Source organism: Astyanax mexicanus, chromosome 20 (assembly GCF_023375975.1).
Source record: "Astyanax mexicanus isolate ESR-SI-001 chromosome 20, AstMex3_surface, whole genome shotgun sequence".
NCBI lineage: Eukaryota > Metazoa > Chordata > Actinopteri > Characiformes > Acestrorhamphidae > Astyanax > Astyanax mexicanus.
This window is the reverse complement of record NC_064427.1, coordinates 9,407,243-9,428,152: the sequence shown is the minus strand read 5'-3', so window position 1 is coordinate 9,428,152 and position 20,910 is coordinate 9,407,243. Positions and strand designations below refer to the sequence as shown.

Sequence of the window (20,910 nt, the reverse complement as noted above, 5' to 3'; positions counted from 1 at the left end):
TAAGTATGTGTAACTATTTACCATAAACCAAATGACTAAGTTGCTTTTTAAATTGATGTGTTTTAACTGCTTATCAATGGTTGTTCAATGGTTGTTCAGCCTAATCAATAAAAGGTGATAAGTGATAATAACCCATTTATAAATCCTTTATAAAGGTAGTCTTATCTTAAAGTTCTACCGTTTATTGTCATGTGAACAGCAAGGTAACAAGTTTTTTTTTCATACAATGAATGTATTTCTTTGCTCCTTACGAAATATGCCACATAAAAAGAAAAGTAGATTTATAGAATAAAGCAAAAATATAATAAACTAACTCAATATAAATATTAAAATATTACACTGATGTTAAATTTACATAAAAAACTGCAATATATACATGATTAAAGTAATGCATGATATGGATATTATTTACAAGTAAGAACAAGATTATCTACAGCAATGAGATACGACAAAAGTGCAAAAGGTTGAGTAGTGCATTTATAAACGTTGTTGCAGTAAAGTGATTGTGTGTCTTAGAGAAATGTCAGTGACACGTACCTAGGGTGACCATATTTTCATTTGCGTTGAGAGGTGGAGCGTTGTGTGTGTGCTCTTACTGTAAGACTGCACCGGAAGGGGGGAGAGGGAGGGCTCCACGCTGACAGTTACGCTGTCTACTGCTCTCTGGTCCAATGGAGGTAATTTAAAAAACAGGACATTTCCTCACTTTTTGAAAAAAAAAAAAAAAACAAGGACGCCCGGGACAGGACGTGAAATACGGACATGTCCGGGGAAATACGGACGTTTGGTCACCCTACATGTACCGTCATCCTGAAGGCAGAGGTGTGAACAGATTGTGATGGGGTTGGGTAGAGTCTTAAAGGATGGAGTCTCCTGTGGACTCTCTTGTGGTAGATGCACTGCAGAAAGGTCAGTGGAGTCACAAAGCAATTTTAAAATAATTCTGTTTTTTTCTAAAGAAAATAAACTTTTATACCACATCAACACCAAATGAATATATGTGAAAATGTTATTACCCTTTTACTGAGTAAACCAAATGTACTGGATACATGGGAACAGTTAAAACAGACAAGACTTAATAACTGCGAGGCCTGTTGAATCCAAACACCCCTTCCTGATATGCTGGAAAACCAGCGGGTTAACCTGGTTAACCAGCTTTGCATTTGACCTCCAGCAATTCATGCCCAGATTGTCCATGCTTGTCATCAACTTGTCCATTGTCATACACATGACTTTCATTGTTTATTGCGTTCAGTTTATAAATAATCACTACTGTAACCAATACTAATATATATCACTAAGATTCAAGTTCAGGCAAGGTTCATTGGGTTGTGGTTGAATGTGGGTGGGGTGAGATGGGTGTGGATGGGATTTAAAAGGGGTAGTAAAACACTGTCTGTTTGTAATGCACTAAATTGTTATATCTGTTATCTACAAAACTAATAACACATATGTTTAACTAATTAATCTCAGGCATCTTTATTTTTTTTAAAAGCCAAAGATGTTTACATTTTTCTCAGTCTTGTTACCAAAACTCATGTGACATTTAAAAAATATGTTTAAAAGCAAGTCCACTAATTCCTTTGGTTTTTCTCAACACACTAAGAAACATAAGTACAGATTTCTACCTAAAAGAGTACAAAGCTTGTCGCTGGGGCTGTACCTTATATTGATGTACAATAGAGTACCTTTTAGTGAAAGTGTCTTTTTTCATACCCATGTTTTTTGTACCAGTTAATATTAACTAATATTAATAAAAGATTATAAACATTATCATCAACTGAATATGTGTCAAGAACTTGATAATTCAAAATAATTATTATATATATATATTGTGGTAACACTTTATAATACTGTTCCATAGTTAATAGGTAACTAAGCAGGAACTAAGCAGTAACTAATTAATAGTGCTGCATTAACACCTAAATATTTTCTATTAACTACCAGGGAGTACTGAATAATTACTCAGTAGATAGTACTGAACTAATGATTATAGTAGTTCACTATTAACTCCACAATAATTACTGAGACTTACATATCTCCCAGAGAACTACTTACTAATGATGTCTTCTTTATAATAACTATTCATTAATTACTGCTCAAATCAGCATTAATTACTGAAAACCCTTAGATGCCACCTGGGGAACTATAGATCTAAATCAGGCATATTTGAGTTAAATGCATATTAATTGAAGGCATATTTGAATTAAGCAAGTGACACCATTTGTAGTAGTGGTAACCTTAATTACCTTATTATCCTCAGTTACTTCCAAATATTAGCAACATATAGTAAAATACTACAGTGTGTATTACTCTGCTTAACCATCAATTTTTGGAAGAAAAAAACAACATTATAACGTAATATTATTGCATAGAAGACATTGATGAAAGTTCTCCAGAAGGCATCTAAGACTCTAAGAATGACTGTAAGACTGTAATAATGTAACAATTATTGCTTTAATACTAGGTATCAGCCTTATAAAAGTGTATCTTCACCCTTTGCAGTCTCACAGAGATTTATTTAACTGCGCACTATTAGGGCAATTACGGTAATTTCACAGCGGACGCAGCTCTCTAGGTCCTTCGCTGCTGCTGCTGCTGGAAGAGGATTAAGAGAGACTCTGCTGCTTTCATATTTCTGTATTTGATTAAAAATAAACTAGTAATCAAGATATTTACCCCCGGATCAGAGGAGGATTCTTTGTGGGTTGTTAACCAGCTTTAGGATGTGTGTTAGCTAGCTAAGTTAGCTAAGTTGTGTGTGTAGTTAGCGTTAGCCAGCTAAGTTAGCTAGGTTATGTGTGTGTTAGTTAACTGGCTAAGTTAGCTAGGTTATGTGTGTGTTTGTTAACTGGCTAAGTTAACTAGGTTATGTGTGTGTTAGTTAGCTAGTTTAAATGTGTGTTAGTTAGCTAGGTTATGTGTGTTCGTTTGCTAGCTAAGTTAACTTTTATATGTGGGTTAGTTAGCTAGGTTATATGTGTGTTAGTTAGCAAGCTAAGTTAGCTAGGGGAAATGTGTGTGTGTTAGCTAGGTTAATTGTGTGTTATTATTAAGTTGGCTTGTCAAAGCCAACTTACTGTTCTTCTTATTCTTCTTATTATTATTATTATTAAGTTGGCTTGTCAAAGCCAACTTATAGTTCTTCTTATTCTTCTTATTAAGTTGGCTTGGAAAAGCCAACTTACTGTTCTTCTTATTCTTCTTATTATTAAGTTGGCTTGTCAAAGCCAACTTACTGTTCTTCTTATTCTTCTTATTATTATTATTATTATTCTACGCTAAAATTTCTCAACGCTACTCCTCCTACAGTTTTCGAGCTAGAACCACCAAACTTCACAGGATGGTAGAACCCATAGCCACTTAAGTTGCTTGTGCTTTTCTAAGCGATCGGAGAACCAGGGTTCTAGCACGGTTCCGTCAAAGTCACTTTTTTCCCCATAGACTTCCATTAACACTTTTTTCAAACTGCTGTAAAAGTCACAATTTTCAAGCTAGTACCACGAAATTCACAAGACATACAGAACTTGCAGAGACGTTTCAGACGATATGCTGATCTCACCGATACGATTTGCGGTTTTCGTAAAATTATCGTACGAACTTTCCCCATAGGAATGAATGGGCGGAATGTTGGCCATCTCACACACACCAGCCGATCCTGCGCACGGCCCCCCTCTCTGCCCTGCTCCTCAGTACTGTATCTGTATGGAGAAGATACTGCTGAACACAACCCACACCAGAACCAATACCACACTACACACACCCCACACCACACACACGCACACACCACACATACACCACACTACACACACTCACCACACGACACACAGTCCACTCCCCACACTCACTCCACACCACACATACACCACACCACACAAACTCCACAGTCCACACCACACACACACCCCACACCACACCACACACTTCACACCACACACTCCACACCACACACTTCACACCCCACACCACACACACTCCACTCACTCACCACACGACACACAGTCCACTCCCCACACTCACTCCACACCACACATACTCCACACCACACAAACTCCACAGTCCACACCACACACACACCCCACACCACACACAGTCTACACCCCACAATACACACACTCCACACCACACCCTACACACATTCCACACCACACATACCCCACACCAAACACACTCCACCCCACACACACCCCACACCACACACAGTCTACACCCCACACTACACACACTCCACACCACACCCTACACACATTCCACACCACACATACCCCACACCAAACACACTCCACCCCACACACACTACACACCACACACACCCCACACCACACACAGTCTACACCCCACACTACACACACTCCACACCACACCCTACACACATTCCACACCACAAATACCCCACACCAAACACACTCCACACCACACATACCCCACACCACACACACTTCAAACCACACATACCCCATACCACACACAATCCACACCACACAAACCCCACACCACACACACTTTAAACCACACACACTCCACAGCTCACATACCCCACACCACACACACTCCACCCCACACATACCACACACAATTCACACAACACCACACACTCCACACCACACATACCCCACACCACACACACTTTAAACCACACACACACTCGATAGCTCATATACCCCACACCACACACACTTCACACCACACATACCCCACACCCCACACACTCCATACCACACATACCACACACACTTCACACCCCACACCACACATACCCCACACTCTCCATACCACGCATACACTCCACAGCTCACATACCCCACATCATACACACACCACCCCACACATACCACACACACTTCACACCCCACACCACACATACCTCACACTCTCCATACCACGCATACACTCCACAGCTCACATACCCCACACCACACACACTCCACACCTGACACAAACCCCACACTCCACCACACATACACCACACCACACACACACTCCACACCACAAACCCTCCACACCACACACCCTCCACACCACACACATTGCACACCCCACACACAGTCCACACTTCACACCCCACACACAGTCCACACTCCACACCTCACACACTCCACACAGTCCACACCACACACTCTACACTCACTCCACACCACACCAACTCCACACACCACACACACTCCACACCCCACACTCAAGACACCACACCCCACACAGTTCACACACCACAACCCACACACACTCCACACCACACCACGCACACTACACTCCACACCACACTCACAGTCCACATCCCACACACTCCACATCCCACCCACACACTCCACACCACACACACTCCACAGCCCACACCGCAACCAGTTAGCAACACCTTAGCAACCACCTGGAAAACGTTAGCAACTGCCTAGCAACCACTTAGCAACCATGTGGAATACGTTAGCAACTGCCTAGCAACCACTTAGCAACCACTTTAGAAATGATAGCAACTGCCTAGCAACAACTTAGCAACCATGTGGAATATGATAGCAACTGCCTAGCAACCACTTAGCAACCACTTTTAAATACCTTAATATAAAAGGGGCAAATGCACACCCATTTTTTTATTTATATATTTATTTGTTTATTATTTATTTTAATAAATACTATTTTTTAAATAGTAGGCCGGGTAGGTTTGAAAAATAAATATTGAAATTATTATTTTTATTATTTTATTATATTTTTTATATAATATAATTTCCTCTCATATAAATAATACACAGTACTCCATGATTGTAATTTGTAATTTCTCTTAATAGTAAGGTACCTTTTATTCTATATACATGTAGTTTAATGCTGCTTATATCAGAGGAAGTTCTATTTTTAATTATTTTATAAGAGCCACACAGTGAGATCTGCTGCAGGTGGAGACTGTCCGACCTTACTTCTCTACACCGCCCCTCACCCTCCCTCCCACCCCCCTCCCCCTCCCCCGCGCCTACTGAGGAGGAGCTTGCGCGAGCGCACCTCATTCGGCTCTCCCACACTCTGAGGTAAGTTGTGGTGGATGTGACTGTGATAAAATACGATATTATTAAGTCTCTTTTCATATTTTACGGGAATAAATATTGTTTTATATGATGTCTGGAATATGTTTAGTCGTATAGCGTGTATTTATGGTGACACAGTTTTAATTATTATATGTTTATTCATTGCTAATCTAAGAGGCTCACTTCGTGGCTACTAGCAGGCTAACTTGTTAGCATTAGCAAACATGAAAAATAGCCAACAACTGACGCAGTTCTCTCTCTGCAAAAATACCTTCAGTGCCTTTAATGGTTACATGGACATACAAATTAAGACCATTCACCACTTTCAGTGTCTAGCCATGCAGTGTAGCTTGTGTTAGAACCTAAAAATGCAGATAATAAAAGAAAGTGAGCAGCTAGCCGGAGCTCACTGGATCTCAGTCCTGGTTGTAGAGCCCCCTGCCCTGTGGATTTAGTGTTTAATTACAGCACACTTGGTCCATCTAATCATCTAATAAAGCACAGATTTAGATAGCTAGAAGAAGAACCAATATATGACAGCATTACCAAGCTAAATAAGATGAATAAAGAAAATAAAAGAAGTGTACAAGCTTTAATAAATTGAAAAACCCTGCAGTCCTGATTACTTCAAGTGCAGTGAGGACAGGGATAACTAATTAATTATAATTAATTCTTATGGTTACGTTATTAATGATTATTAATTATTTACTATTAATAAATTACCATGATGATTTAGCAAATAAAATAATGTACTGTAATATAATGTATATAATGTAAATTTTACAACACACACTGCTGTAATATACTGAGATCTGATACCAACATTCTCCCCAACATTTCAGCTACCAGACTATTTAAATCAGCACCTCTATTTATGTATGTGTAAAATACACCCTTATCATACAAAGAGAAGAAAAACATAAAAGTATAAATGAACAAATACATTTGTCTGGTTTTGAGCTGAATGTTATACTTAAAGTTAGCATATATTAAAAGTGAGCTACATTTGGTAATATTTATAAGACTTAAATATATAGAAACTCTGGTGTAGCACTATTAATGTAATATAATATTCACCAATGTATTCGGTGTATAGTTTGTTTATTTTCTTCTGTTTGTGTTTATCTGTATTTACCAGGAGATTTACACCACTTGACAAACCTGTGTAAGTAGGATATTTGATTTTGGTAGGGACAAAATAGTAATTCACTTCCAAGAGGGAATTTTCATTATTTAGGTTCTATTTGAAAACATTAAATGCAGAAGAAAATGTAAAAAAAAAAGTGCCTGTTATATTTGGAGTTTATAATGTGTGCATGGATGTTGGTGATTAATAGTCAATCATTCTCTATGTTTCCTGGTTTATTAGGGTCTTGACAAAATTTGAAAAAGATGCAAGCAAGCATAAAAAAACTACACAGCATTATATTAGTTGTCTCCAAAGGGTTCAAAATCTCTCCAGAGTGCCCCAACCTTTCTAAATACAAGGAAGAAGCTTTGACTATACAAAAGTATATATATTATAATATTTTTTTCGTTTGTTTGTGATAAAACAAATGAATGTAAGTCCATTTCAGAGTAATATTAATATTTTTGGGATAAAAATGCGAAACTCCATAGCGCACACAGCACACAAACATGTGACTTTGTCATTATATTAATTTGTTTTATCACCAACAAACAAAAAAAATATTAAACTCTTGTTGTGTAGTGACAGATTTACTTCTTTGTATCTCTTTATTAGAACAGGGGCACTCTGGAGAAGTTTTGAACCCTTTGGAGACACCTGGTGGACACATAATATAATGCAATGTAGCTTCTCAGTGCTTCTCATGTAATGTTTTAAAATTTTGTAATTTGTTAGTCAAGACCCTGATGAATCAGGAAGTGTAGAGAATGACTGATTTTTCATGACCAACATCCATACACACATTGTAAACTCCAAATATAACATTTTTACATTTTCTTTTTCATTTGATGTTCTCAAATGGGACCTAAATAATGGAAATTAAAGTCTGGAAGTTAACTGATTAGTTAAAAGTGTCTACTTCAGTTTAAGCTCTGAATGGTCATTGTGCTATATGTAAAACTTAAGATATCCACCATTTATATCGTAGTATATATGAGCATAAAATGGGAAGAGGTTAATTTATATCTAATTTCTTGAACTCTTTTATGAACTATTAAAAAAGTATCTGATTGTCTGTTCTCTGTTTCTGTTTCTTTTTAGGAGCTCTACAGCATCTTCTACAACGCATTGACCCACTCTTCCCTAGCACCTCACCCGATTGACCAACGCTCTCCTAACACCACGCCTGACCAACGCTCCCCTAACACACACACATTGACCAACGCTCCCCTAACACCACGCCTGACCAACGCTCCTATAACACCACGCCTGACCAACGCTCTCCTAACACCACACCTGACCAACGCTCCTATAACACCACGCCTGACCAACGCTCCCCTAACACACACACATTGACCAACGCTCCCCTAACACCACGCCTGACCAACGCTCCTATAACACCACGCCTGACCAACGCTCTCCTAACACCACACCTGACCAACGCTCCTATAACACCACACCTGACCAACGCTCCTATAACACCACGCCTGACCAACGCTCTCCTAACACCACACCTGACGAACGCTCCTATAACACCACGCCTGACCAATGCTCCCCTAACACACACACATTGACCCACGCTCCCCTAACACCACGCCTGACCCACATCACGAATTGACCCACGCTCCCCAAACATCACAAATTGACCCACGCTCCCCAAACATCACGAATTGACCCACGCTCCCCAAACATCACGAATTGACCCACGCTCCCCAAACATCACGAATTGACCCACGCTCCCCAAACATCACGAATTGACCCACGCTCCCCAAACATCACGAATTGACCCACGCTCCCCAAACATCACGAATTGACCCACGCTCCCCTAACACCACGCCTGACCCACGCTCCCCTAACATCACAAATTGACCCACGCTCCCCAAACATCACGAATTGACCCACGCTCCCCTAACACACACACATTGACCCACGCTCCCCAAACATCACGAATTGACCCACGCTCCCCAAACATCACGAATTGACCCACGCTCCCCTAACACACACACATTGACCCACGCTCCCCTAACACCACGCCTGACCAACGCTCCCCTAACATCACGAATTGACCCACGCTCCCCAAACATCACAAATTGACCCACGCTCCCCTAACATCACAAATTGACCCACGCTCCCCTAACATCACGAATTGACCCACGCTCCCCAAACATCACGAATTGACCCACGCTCCCCAAACATCACGAATTGACCCACGCTCCCCAAACATCACGAATTGACCCACGCTCCCCAAACATCACGAATTGACCCACGCTCCCCTAACACCACGCCTGACCAACGCTCCCCTAACATCACGAATTGACCCACGCTCCCCAAACATCACGAATTGACCCACGCTCCCCAAACATCACGAATTGACCCACGCTCCCCTAACATCACGAATTGACCCACGCTCCCCAAACATCACGAATTGACCCACGCTCCCCAAACATCACGAATTGACCCACGCTCCCCAAACATCACGAATTGACCCACGCTCCCCTAACACCACGCCTGACCAACGCTCCCCTAACATCACGAATTGACCCACGCTCCCCAAACATCACGAATTGACCCACGCTCCCCAAACATCACGAATTGACCCACGCTCCCCAAACATCACGAATTGACCCACGCTCCCCAAACATCACGAATTGACCCACGCTCCCCAAACATCACGAATTGACCCACGCTCCCCTAACACCACAAATTGACCCACGCTCCCCTAACACCACGCCTGACCAACGCTCCCCTAACATCACGAATTGACCCACGCTCCCCAAACATCACGAATTGACCCACGCTCCCCAAACATCACGAATTGACCCACGCTCCCCAAACATCACGAATTGACCCACGCTCCCCTAATACACACACATTGACCCACGCTCCCCTAACACCACGCCTGACCAACGCTCCCCAAACATCACAAATTGACCCACGCTCCCCTAACATCACCTCCATAACCTGCTCTGAACCCTGTTTTTACTGTTGCAAATTTCCTGTTGTCACTTTTTTACAGGTCTGACATTTTCAACAGACTGTTGAACCTACCTCATCTACAGTTGAAGACAGAAACTTCACCCATAATTTTTTTCATAAATTATTAAAAGCCTATTCATTTTGACAACACACATCCAGTTTTAGTCTCAGTTTATTTACTTTCATACAGTTTATATTTGTATTTTCTGTTCAATATCGCCATTTGAACATTGCTCTGTGCTGCTCTGAGTTCTGAGTTTTAATTGTAAAAAAATACAGTTTCTTTAAAAAAAATCAAAGAGTTTATATTGGGGACAGTATAATATATTTACACACATTTGTTGATGTACTGTTTTATATTTTAGGCCACGTGTAAAGGGAATAAAAAAAAAGTTTCTGTTTTTGAGGTTATTTTAAGAAAATAAGTTCTGTGTCTTAGCTCTTTGGAAGGACAAAGCAAACAGCTGGGTAAACTTTATACTGAAGGAGTATTAGTAGTTGCTATTTTTGTCTTTGACATTGTTACTACAATCAGGTTAATTTCTCACTTTATAGTGCATTTTCCAATTCAATAGAATTGCATTAGAATCATTCATCTGTTTATAAAATAAAATAAAAAATCTGTTTTTGGTGATTTTAAATTCATCATTCTGGTGTTTTAAAAAGTTATTGTAAGAAAATAAGTTCTGTGTCTTAGCTCTTTTGAAGGACAAAAAAGCTAAACAGCTGGGTAAACTTAGTTGCTATTTTTGTCTTTGACATTGCTACTACAATCAGGTTAGTTTCTCACTTTATAGTGCATTTTCCAATTAAATAGAATTAAATTAGAATCATTCATCTGTTTGTAATCCCTGTACATAAAACTAGTCAGTCCACATTTAATCTACAAGGTTTAATCTGATACACTTAAGAACCATGCCAAGAAAGAACAGGAAAGCTACTGCAGCCCAGCATCGTGAAGCAGCAAAAGTCCAACCTGCATGCTCGAGTCAGATGGTAAACACTGGTAATCCATATGCTACAGCAGTCCTGGCATCACACTGGCAAGGTGATATGAGATATAGGGTGTTCTCTCGAGGAGTGCAGTGTACCTGTAATGCTCTAACTTTTTTGGCTGTACACAGTGACCGTAATGAGCTTACCAGCCAGGATCTGGACAGCATTCTAGCTAAAGGTGACGCAGTTTACACTGAGGTAAAACAAGCTTTACTGGATGAAGGGAGATTTGTAGATAATCTTTTAACTTTTGATGAGCTTCCGACTACAATTCAAACAGAAACACAGACTTACAGCATTGTTAAACACCCACAGATGTTCGGGTTTTTGAGAGACGAGGCTGGACAGGGTATGGGTCAATATCTAAATCTGAAGAATGCGCTAGGCTGTCTGAGAGGTCATGTGACTCACGCTTTGCTGCTTACGGGAGGATTTTGCATTGCTGTGTTCAGAGATCGCTCAGGTAGATTTGGGTTTTTCGACTCTCATTGCAGAACACCTGATGGATTAAAGGCTAATGAGAATGCTGGTACAGCTGTGATGCTTACATTTGCAAACTTGGAGGATATGACTGAAAGGTTATTATTACTTTTCCAGCTGTGTCTAAAGCTAAAGGACGGTCATCAGTATGAGCTCCTCCCCATTTCTTTTGTAAACATAAATATGGTCACCACTGCAGCAGCCACCAGTGAACCTGTCCCCTGTGAGGTTGAAATGGATCAGTCCTGTCCCACCCCACACTCTAGTCCGTCTGTGGAACAACCAATGCTTAAATTAAACAAAACACAGAGATCAAGACTATATTCACAAAAAAGAAACTCCATGAAATCAAAGACAAAAACACCAAAACGCACAAGCTGGAGGATTAAATATGCAAATGACCCTCAATTTAGAGAGAAGATGAAACAGCACAGCCGAAAGAGTTACTCTGAAAATGTAAATTACCGACATGCAAAGCTTATTTCAATTAGAAAAAATTACACAAGTAATGCAACATACACAGAGAAGCAAAAACAGTACATTATTAGCAAATACAAAAATAATCCAGAGTATAGAAAAAAACAGAAACAGTACATTATCAGTAAATACAAAAATAACCCAACATTCAGAGGGAAGCAGAAACAGTACATTACCAGTCAATACAAAAATAACCCAGCCTTCAGAGAGAAGCAGAAACAGTACATTATCAAGAACTACAAACATAATGTAACATACAGACAGAAGATGAAGCAACATATGGTTGACAAATATTTAAAAGACTTAAATTTTAGGAAAAGGCAAAAGCAGTATTTTATTAGTCGTTGTAAAACACATGAGAAGTTTTATGAACAAATAAAAGAAAAAATGAACAGACTTTATCTGACTGATGAACATTTCAGAGCCTATCACAGAGAACAGTGCAGGTTTCGATCAAAAAACAGAGAATCTAAGTTCAAGATCCTACACAAGAAACACTGCTCACAACAAATACAGAGAAAGTGTAGTAATTTAAGAAAGAGATCACAACCAATAAACCATGATCAATCTCCTTCCCTATCCCTAAATCCAGAAGTGCTGAAGGCATTAACACACTTTGAAGAGGTTACAAAAGCTGGACCAAGTTTTGTTTGCACTGTCTGTCACAGGGCTCTTTTTCCTGATCAGGTTCGACTCTGTGACCATAAGCACTACCAACATAATCAAACAATGGCTTCAGTTTGCTTGACAGGAAAGTATCTACACACCTGTTCACCTAATTGTTCTAATACCTGTGTACCTGAAGAAAGGAAAAGAGAGTGGATTTGCCACAGCTGCCATGAAAATTTAGCAAGGGGAAAGATGCCTGCCATAGCTTCTGTAAACAAACTCCAACTCGCACCCATTCCAGCAGAACTGTGTGATTTAAACATCTTGGAGAGACATGTAATAGCTAAGTATGTGTGTTTTGCCAAGGTTATCAGTCTTCCCAAAGGTCAGCAGAGAGCTATTAAAGGTGCTGTTGTGTCGGTTCCTTCAGATGTTGAAACAACAGTAAATGTTTTACCCAGACCCAGCGGTGAATCACAGCTACTCACAGTGAAGCTGAAAAGACGACTGTGTTACTCAGGCCACTACCAGTTTCAGACCATATCCATGCAGAAGGTCCTGTCTGCCTTACTTAAACTGAAGGAAATCCACTCTGAATACAAGGACATCGTAATAAACAATGTGGAGCAGGATGAATTATTTGATGATTTTCCAGACCCAATAAATGAGTATGATATTTCTGAGGATGAAATGGAAAATGACAACACAGACAATGATGAAACAGTAGATCAGAACCCTGAGAGCGAACATGATATGGATAATGAGGCTGAAAGCACAGAACAAAGCACAGGTCTGGCATTAGACACGTGTCTACAACCTCCAGATCTCGGTCAGCATCTATTGTCGTTCAATGATGGAATATTTTGCATTGCTCCAGCTGAGAGAAACAATCCAGTAAGCATATTTAAAGTTCCTAAACTGGAAGCGATGGCTTTTCCTGTTCAGTTTCCAAATGGAGAAAACACATTTGATGAACCTGACAGACACACAGCTCTCTCACCCAGCAGATATTTCAATGCCAGGCTCTTTTCTGCTGATAATCGCTTTGCAAGAGACACAAACTACATTTTCTTTTCACAGTTTGTTACTGAAATGCATACAGCAACTTCCAGCATGTCAATCCAGCTCAGAAAAGCAAAATCTGTAACTCGTGAAGGCCGAAAAATCAACAGTAGACTATTACAGGACAGACGTGAATTAGAGAAACTCATACACAATAATGAGGTCACAAGGTTCCTCGAACCACTCAGAGGCACGCCAGCCTATTGGCAGAAAACACTCAGGGACCTTTTTGCAATGCTTCGTCAATTAGGAACTCCCACATACTTCTGTACATTCAGTGCTGCAGAGATGAGATGGCCCGAAGTGATCACAGCGATTAAAGCACAGCAAGGTGAATCTGTGGACTTCTCAGCCCTGGACTGGTCAGAGAAATGTGAGATACTGCGCAGTAATCCAGTCACAGCTATGCGCATGTTTGAGAAACGTGTAGAAGCTCTCATGAACCTCATTCACTCTCCTGCTCAGCCCATCGGTCACGTTGCGGACAGCTTTTATCGCGTTGAATTCCAGCAGAGAGGCTCTCCACACATTCACTGCTTATTCTGGGTGAAAGGTGCTCCAGAGTTTGAGAATGACCAAGATCAGGATGTTTGTGATTTTATTGACAGACACATTTCATGCAAACTGCCAGACCCAAACACAGACCCTGAACTGCACAGAACTGTTTCAGAAGTTCAAACACACAGCAGAAATCACTCTAAATCATGCAAAAAGAACAATAAACACTGCAGGTTTGGATTTCCTAAACCCCCCATGAAAAAAACACTCATCACAAGGCCTAGACCACCCCCTGACACTGATTCAGATGAGGAAGGTGCAGAAAAAGATGAACCTGTGACACAAGCTAAATCAAAGCTTCAGCCAGTGTGGGATCTGCTGAATGATAAGACACAGAACTTTGAAAGCATCACGCAGCTGCTAGAAACTGTAAAAATGACATATGAAGAGTATGAAGACAGTGTAAACAGTCTTAGTTCAGCAAGTGTAGTTATAATGCAGCGTGAACCAAATGATTGCTGGGTAAATGGCTATAATCCATTGCTGCTCAGAGCCTGGGATGCCAACATGGATATACAATACATCCTGAACCCGTACACCTGCATAATGTACATTCTGTCATACATCTCAAAAGGTGAACATGAGATGAGTGAATACCTGAAAGGAGTGATTAAAGAAATGTGTCCCTCCACATCAGAGAGAGAAAGCATGAAACAGGTGATGCATGCCTATTCTAAAAACAGAGAGGTCAGCGCACAGGAAGCAGTAGCTCGAACCTGCAGTCTAAAACTGAAATCATCATCCCGTGCTGTGATTTTCATACCCACTGATGATAACGCAGTAAAGATGAGTCTGCCTATGAGCTGCTTACAGGACAAAGCCCCTGATGATGAGAATGTGTGGATGACTGGATTAGCAGAAAAGTACATGGCCAGGCCTGAAACACTAGAGTTTGAGAACATGTGCATGGCTGAATTTGCTAGTGAATATCGGATTGTTTATGGAGATCAGAGAAAAGGTAAAAATGTAATTCCACTGCAGAATGACATGGGACACATCAAAAAGCGAACCAGAGGGAAACCTGCCATCATTCGATTTGCACGTTTTTCACAACAGAAACATCCAGAAAAATTCTACGGAACATTGCTAAAATTGTACCTGCCACACCGCAGCAGCTCACAGCTTAAGACTACTCAGTTCAACACATATGAAGCCTTCTATGCCTTTGCCTCAGTTAAACTGCCAGGAACAGACATACTGCAGCGTGTTTACACCACTGTAAATGACAACAGAAAAAAGTATGAAAAGCACAGTGAAGCTATTGATAAGGCCATTGAGAATTTTGAACAGAATGGTCCTATTGAAGATGCCTGGACTAACTTGGCTCCAACAAATGAACTGATCCGATTAGAGTGCATGATAGAGCAAGAACCCACAGATCCCACTGATATAACAGAAGCAGATGATGTTCCAGATTTCGCTCCATCCACATCTGAAAACAGAACAACCATGCCTGTTATAGAAGCTCCACAGGTGAATCCTGCAGTGATCAGAAAAATGTATCAGAGCCTGAATGAGACACAAGCTGCTGTGTTCTATAAGATAAGAGACTGGTGTAAAAGAAAAGTCCAGAATGAAAATCCAGAACCATTTTTTTATTATGTAGCTGGAACAGCAGGAACAGGAAAAAGTCACCTTATTAAGTCTGTGTATGCAGAGGCCACCAAAATCTTACAAAAACTGCCATGTGTAAGAGAGGAAGCTGATATGTCCAAACGCACAGTACTTTTGAGTGCATTTACCGGCTGTGCCAGCCATAACATTAATGGAAAAACACTGCATGCACTCCTGAAACTCCCAAGGAGCCTGAAACCTCCATATCAGGGACTCGGAAACAGTCTGGATGAGATCAGAGCAAACTTTTCAAATGTACAGATGATGATTATTGATGAAATATCCATGGTGTCTAAACCATTATTCGCCTATGTAAACTGGAGATTACAACAGATTAAAGGAAATAATAAACCCTTTGGTAACATTTCTATTATGGCTGTCGGTGATTTTCAGCAGCTACCACCACTGGGAAAAGCCAAGCCACTGTGTGTGTATGAGGATCATGTGCTGGACTTCTGGAGAGATCACTTTAAGATGATCACACTGACTGAAATCATGCGTCAGAAAGATGATCTTGCCTTTGCTGAGCTGCTAAACAGACTGAGAGTGAAACAGAAACATGAAGCTCTGACTGATGCTGACAGATGTATGATGGAACAGGTCATTAAACCTATTGAAGACTGTCCTCCAGAAGCATTACACATATTTCCTACTAATAAAGAGGTGGATGATTTCAACTCAGCAGCCATAACCTCACGATTTTCAGATATTATCAATGTAGATGCAGAGGATTATAAGAAAGACCCTCGATCAGGACAGATGCAGAGACAGGGTGCCCCCTTTAAAGGAGAGAAAGGTGATCTAATGGACACACTACAGGTGGCAGTTGGTGCACGAGTAATGATCACAAGAAATATTGATGTGGAATCTGGGCTGGTGAATGGATCTTTTGCTAGAGTTGCTAAAATAAACACACAGACCCGTAACAGTGTTCCTGTGGTTCAGGTGATCGGTCTTGAGATGGATAATGCTGATGCAGGAAGGAAACACCGCAGTAAAGTACCAGGAGAAACTGATAATCTTGTTTACATTGAGAGAGAAGAGGAAAGTCTGAGGAAAAAAGGAACAGTTAGAAGGCAGTTTCCTTTGAAATTAGCATTTGCATGCACTGCTCATAAAGTTCAGGGAATGACAACTCATTCTGCTGTTGTGTCACTAAAGAAAATCTTTGAACCAGGCATGGCTTATGTTGCACTGAGCAGAACTACATCACTAAGTGGACTACACATTATTGACTTTGATGAAAAAAAGATATTCTGTGACCCAGAAATCAGCACTGCACTGGAGAACATGCCCAAAGCTGACCTGCAAACTATCCAGCCACTTCTACACATCGCAAGAGACCCAAATCTGAGCTCAACACTGAAGATAATACACCACAACACAGAGGGTCTACAGAGTCATATTGAAGATATCAAAAGTCATCATGAACTTCTTCTATCAGATGTTCTGTGTCTGACTGAGACTCATCTGACCGGTTCTGCTGTTCCTGATTATCTCGAGTTGGATGGTTACAGAATATGCAAACGTAACAGACACACAGCCTACACAAACTACACACACCTGTCCAGTAAAAATGGTGGAGGAGTTGCCATGTATGTGAAAAACACACTTCAGGCTCATCCTGTGCAATACATACAGAATGTAACTGATCTGGAGTTTTTGGTGTTGAAAGTTGAAGCCCCTAAACAGGCTCTAATTGCTGTTGTTTACCGACCACCAGATTTTAGACTAAAAGAGTTTCTGCCCAGTCTTAATGCACTGCTCACCTCATTGGAAATCATGGATTATAAACCTGTTATAGTGTGTGGAGACTTTAATGAAGATCTACTGTCTAATGGAAACAAACCTATATTAAATGTATTTAGATCAAATGGATACAAACAGGTTATAATCAGTGCTACAACAGAGAAAAATACACTTTTAGACCCTGTATTCATTTCTAACACACACAACAGTGTAGCAGCAGGAGTTTTACACACATATTACAGCTACCACAATCCTGTTTTTTGTGCTTTGTAAAAAGCAACATGACAAATGAGCAGACTTGCTCTACAACAAGCTGATAAGAGGATTCCCCCGAAACACTATGATTTCTGATTACTGTTTTACAGATTACATTTCAGAGTGTCTATTTGCACCAAGTGAAAAGATCACATTCTCAACAGCCTGGCTATTTGCACTAGTCCCACATAGTAAATTATGTGACCATAGCACACCAGTGAAAACGGGTTTGGTGCAAGAACGTTCCATATCAGATTGTGGTAACTGGTGTCTTTTAAATAGTATTTTTGTGTCTTTTAGCAATCTACTATTACTAGCTTTAAACTAATAATTGGAAGAGCTAGCTAACAGTTACCCAAAATAATTAATTTGATTGCATGTTTAATTAGCTAAAAAGCTATTGTGAATTACATGATGCATTCACACCTGAATGCAGTATTTTACAGCATTTACCCAGCTAGCTATGTTAAAGTTAACATTAAGCTTTAGTTTTATCATTTAGTTTAAATAGTATAATGCTTGTATTTACATTTAATGCAAATGTCATCTGCCAATTTATATTTCCCTAACTCATCACTGGAGACAGCATAGTAATGTCCTAGTAACCAACTTACCAGCATTACAGAAACCTTTTTGGAAACCATAGCAACTGCCTAAAAATAATACAGACACCTTAGCAACCATCTACAATACCATAACAGACACTTAGCAACACCTTAAGGACACCATTGTGCTATAAAGCTGACATCATATCAACCACTTAGCAATAGCTTACCAAACACCTGGGATATGAATTTCTCATGCAACATCTTAGCAACCACTAAGCAACCATTGCAACCTCCAAAGCAATCATTTAGAGTAGTAAAGCAACCATTTCGACACACATATTACACTCTCTACACCCTGCAAACGTCACACATCAGAACCCACACTGTATACCCCAGAATAAACACAATGCACACATAAATAATCTACATAACACACCACAACATACTCTTCACAGCACTTCAAACAGCAGGGATGTCAGAAGTTGGAAAGTTTCAGTAACTGCCACACACTGGCACAACATGCATCATCATTCAAACTTCACGATCAGTTTCTTGAATTCAAAGATTAAAATGTTTTTTTTTAGTTTGTAAATACTTTCAGGAATTTATTTCTGTAGGTATATTTAAAGTTCTGAGCAAAGCATAATCTTTATCATGAGTTGAAACCTTTATGAATGTTTAAAATCTTTTCACCATGTGCTACACTCCACCCACTGAACACAACACATTCTGTATTTCACACACCTTGGACAGAAACAACTTAATAAGCATTTGACAAGCCAACTTAAAGTTCGTTCACGAACTTTGCCTTTTCTAGTTATTATTATTATTCTACGCTAAAATTTCTCAACGCTACTCCTCCTACAGTTTTCGAGCTAGAACCACCAAACTTCACAGGATGGTAGAACCCATAGCCACTTAAGTTGCTTGTGCTTTTCTAAGCGATCGGAGAACCAGGGTTCTAGCACGGTTCCGTCAAAGTCACTTTTTTCCCCATAGACTTCCATTCACACTTTTTTCAAACTGCTGTAAAAGTCACAATTTTCAAGCTAGAACCACGAAATTCACAAGACATACAGAACTTGCAGAGACGTTTCAGACGATATGCTGATCTCACCGATACGATTTACGGTTTTCGTAAAATTATCGTACGAACTTTCCCCATAGGAATGAATGGGCGGAATGTTGGCCATCTCACACACACCAGCCGATCCTGCGCACGGCCCCCCTCTCTGCCCTGCTCCTCAGTACTGTATCTGTATGGAGAAGAGACTGCTGAACACAACCCACACCAGAACCAATACAACACTACACACACCCCACACCGCACACACCACACACACTTCAAACCACACATACCCCACACCACACACACACCCCACACCACACACTTCACACCACACACCACACACACTCCACACACTCACCACACGACACACAGTCCACTCCCCACACTCACTCCACACCACACATACTCCACACCACACAAACTCCACAGTCCACACCACACACACACCCCACACCACACACAGTCTACACCCCACACTACACACACTCCACACCACACCCTACACACATTCCACACCACACATACCCCACACCACACACATACCCCACACTTCACACCCCACACCACACACACTCCACTCACTCACCACACGACACACAGTCCACTCCCCACACTCACTCCACACCACACATACTCCACACCACACAAACTCCACAGTCCACACCACACACACACCCCACACCACACACAGTCTACACCCCACACTACACACATTCCACACCACACATACCCCACACCAAACACACTCCACCCCACACACTCCACACAACACATACCCCACACCAAACACACTCCACACCACACACACCCCACACCACACACAGTCTACACCCCACACTACACACACTCCACACCACACCCTACACACATTCCACACCACACATACCCCACACCACACACAGTCTACACCCCACACTACACACACTCCACACCACACCCTACACACATTCCACACCACACACACCCCACACCACACACAGTCTACACCCCACACTACACACACTCCACACCACACCCTACACACATTCCACACCACACACATACCCCACACCACACACATACCCCGCACCACACACTTCACACCCCACACCACACACACTCCACTCACTCACCACACGACACACAGTCCACTCCCCACACTCACTCCACACCACACATACTCCACACCGCACAAACTCCACAGTCCACACCACACACACACCCCACACCACACACAGTCTACACCCCACACTACACACATTCCACACCACACATACCCCACACCAAACACACTCCACCCCACACACTCCACACCACACATACCCCACACCAAACACAGTCCACACCACACACACCCCACACCACACACAGTCTACACCCCACACTACACACACTCCACAC

At 41.1% G+C, this 20,910-nt stretch overlaps 2 long non-coding RNA genes across 2 annotated transcripts; one reads left to right on the top strand and one right to left on the bottom strand.

Annotated features, from left to right (window-relative positions):
- The first annotated feature begins 5,956 nt into the window (after positions 1–5,956).
- Positions 5,957–10,265, top strand: LOC125784816 (uncharacterized). Its single transcript, XR_007427415.1, has 3 exons — positions 5,957–6,011; positions 7,147–7,173; positions 8,239–10,265. It is a non-coding gene; the product is annotated as an uncharacterized LOC125784816 (long non-coding RNA).
- On the bottom strand, positions 8,231–8,689 carry LOC125784818 (uncharacterized). Its single transcript, XR_007427416.1, has 3 exons — positions 8,598–8,689; positions 8,434–8,543; positions 8,231–8,323 (listed from the first exon to the last, which is right to left on the bottom strand). It is a non-coding gene; the product is annotated as an uncharacterized LOC125784818 (long non-coding RNA).
- Positions 10,266–20,910: the final 10,645 nt, after the last annotated feature.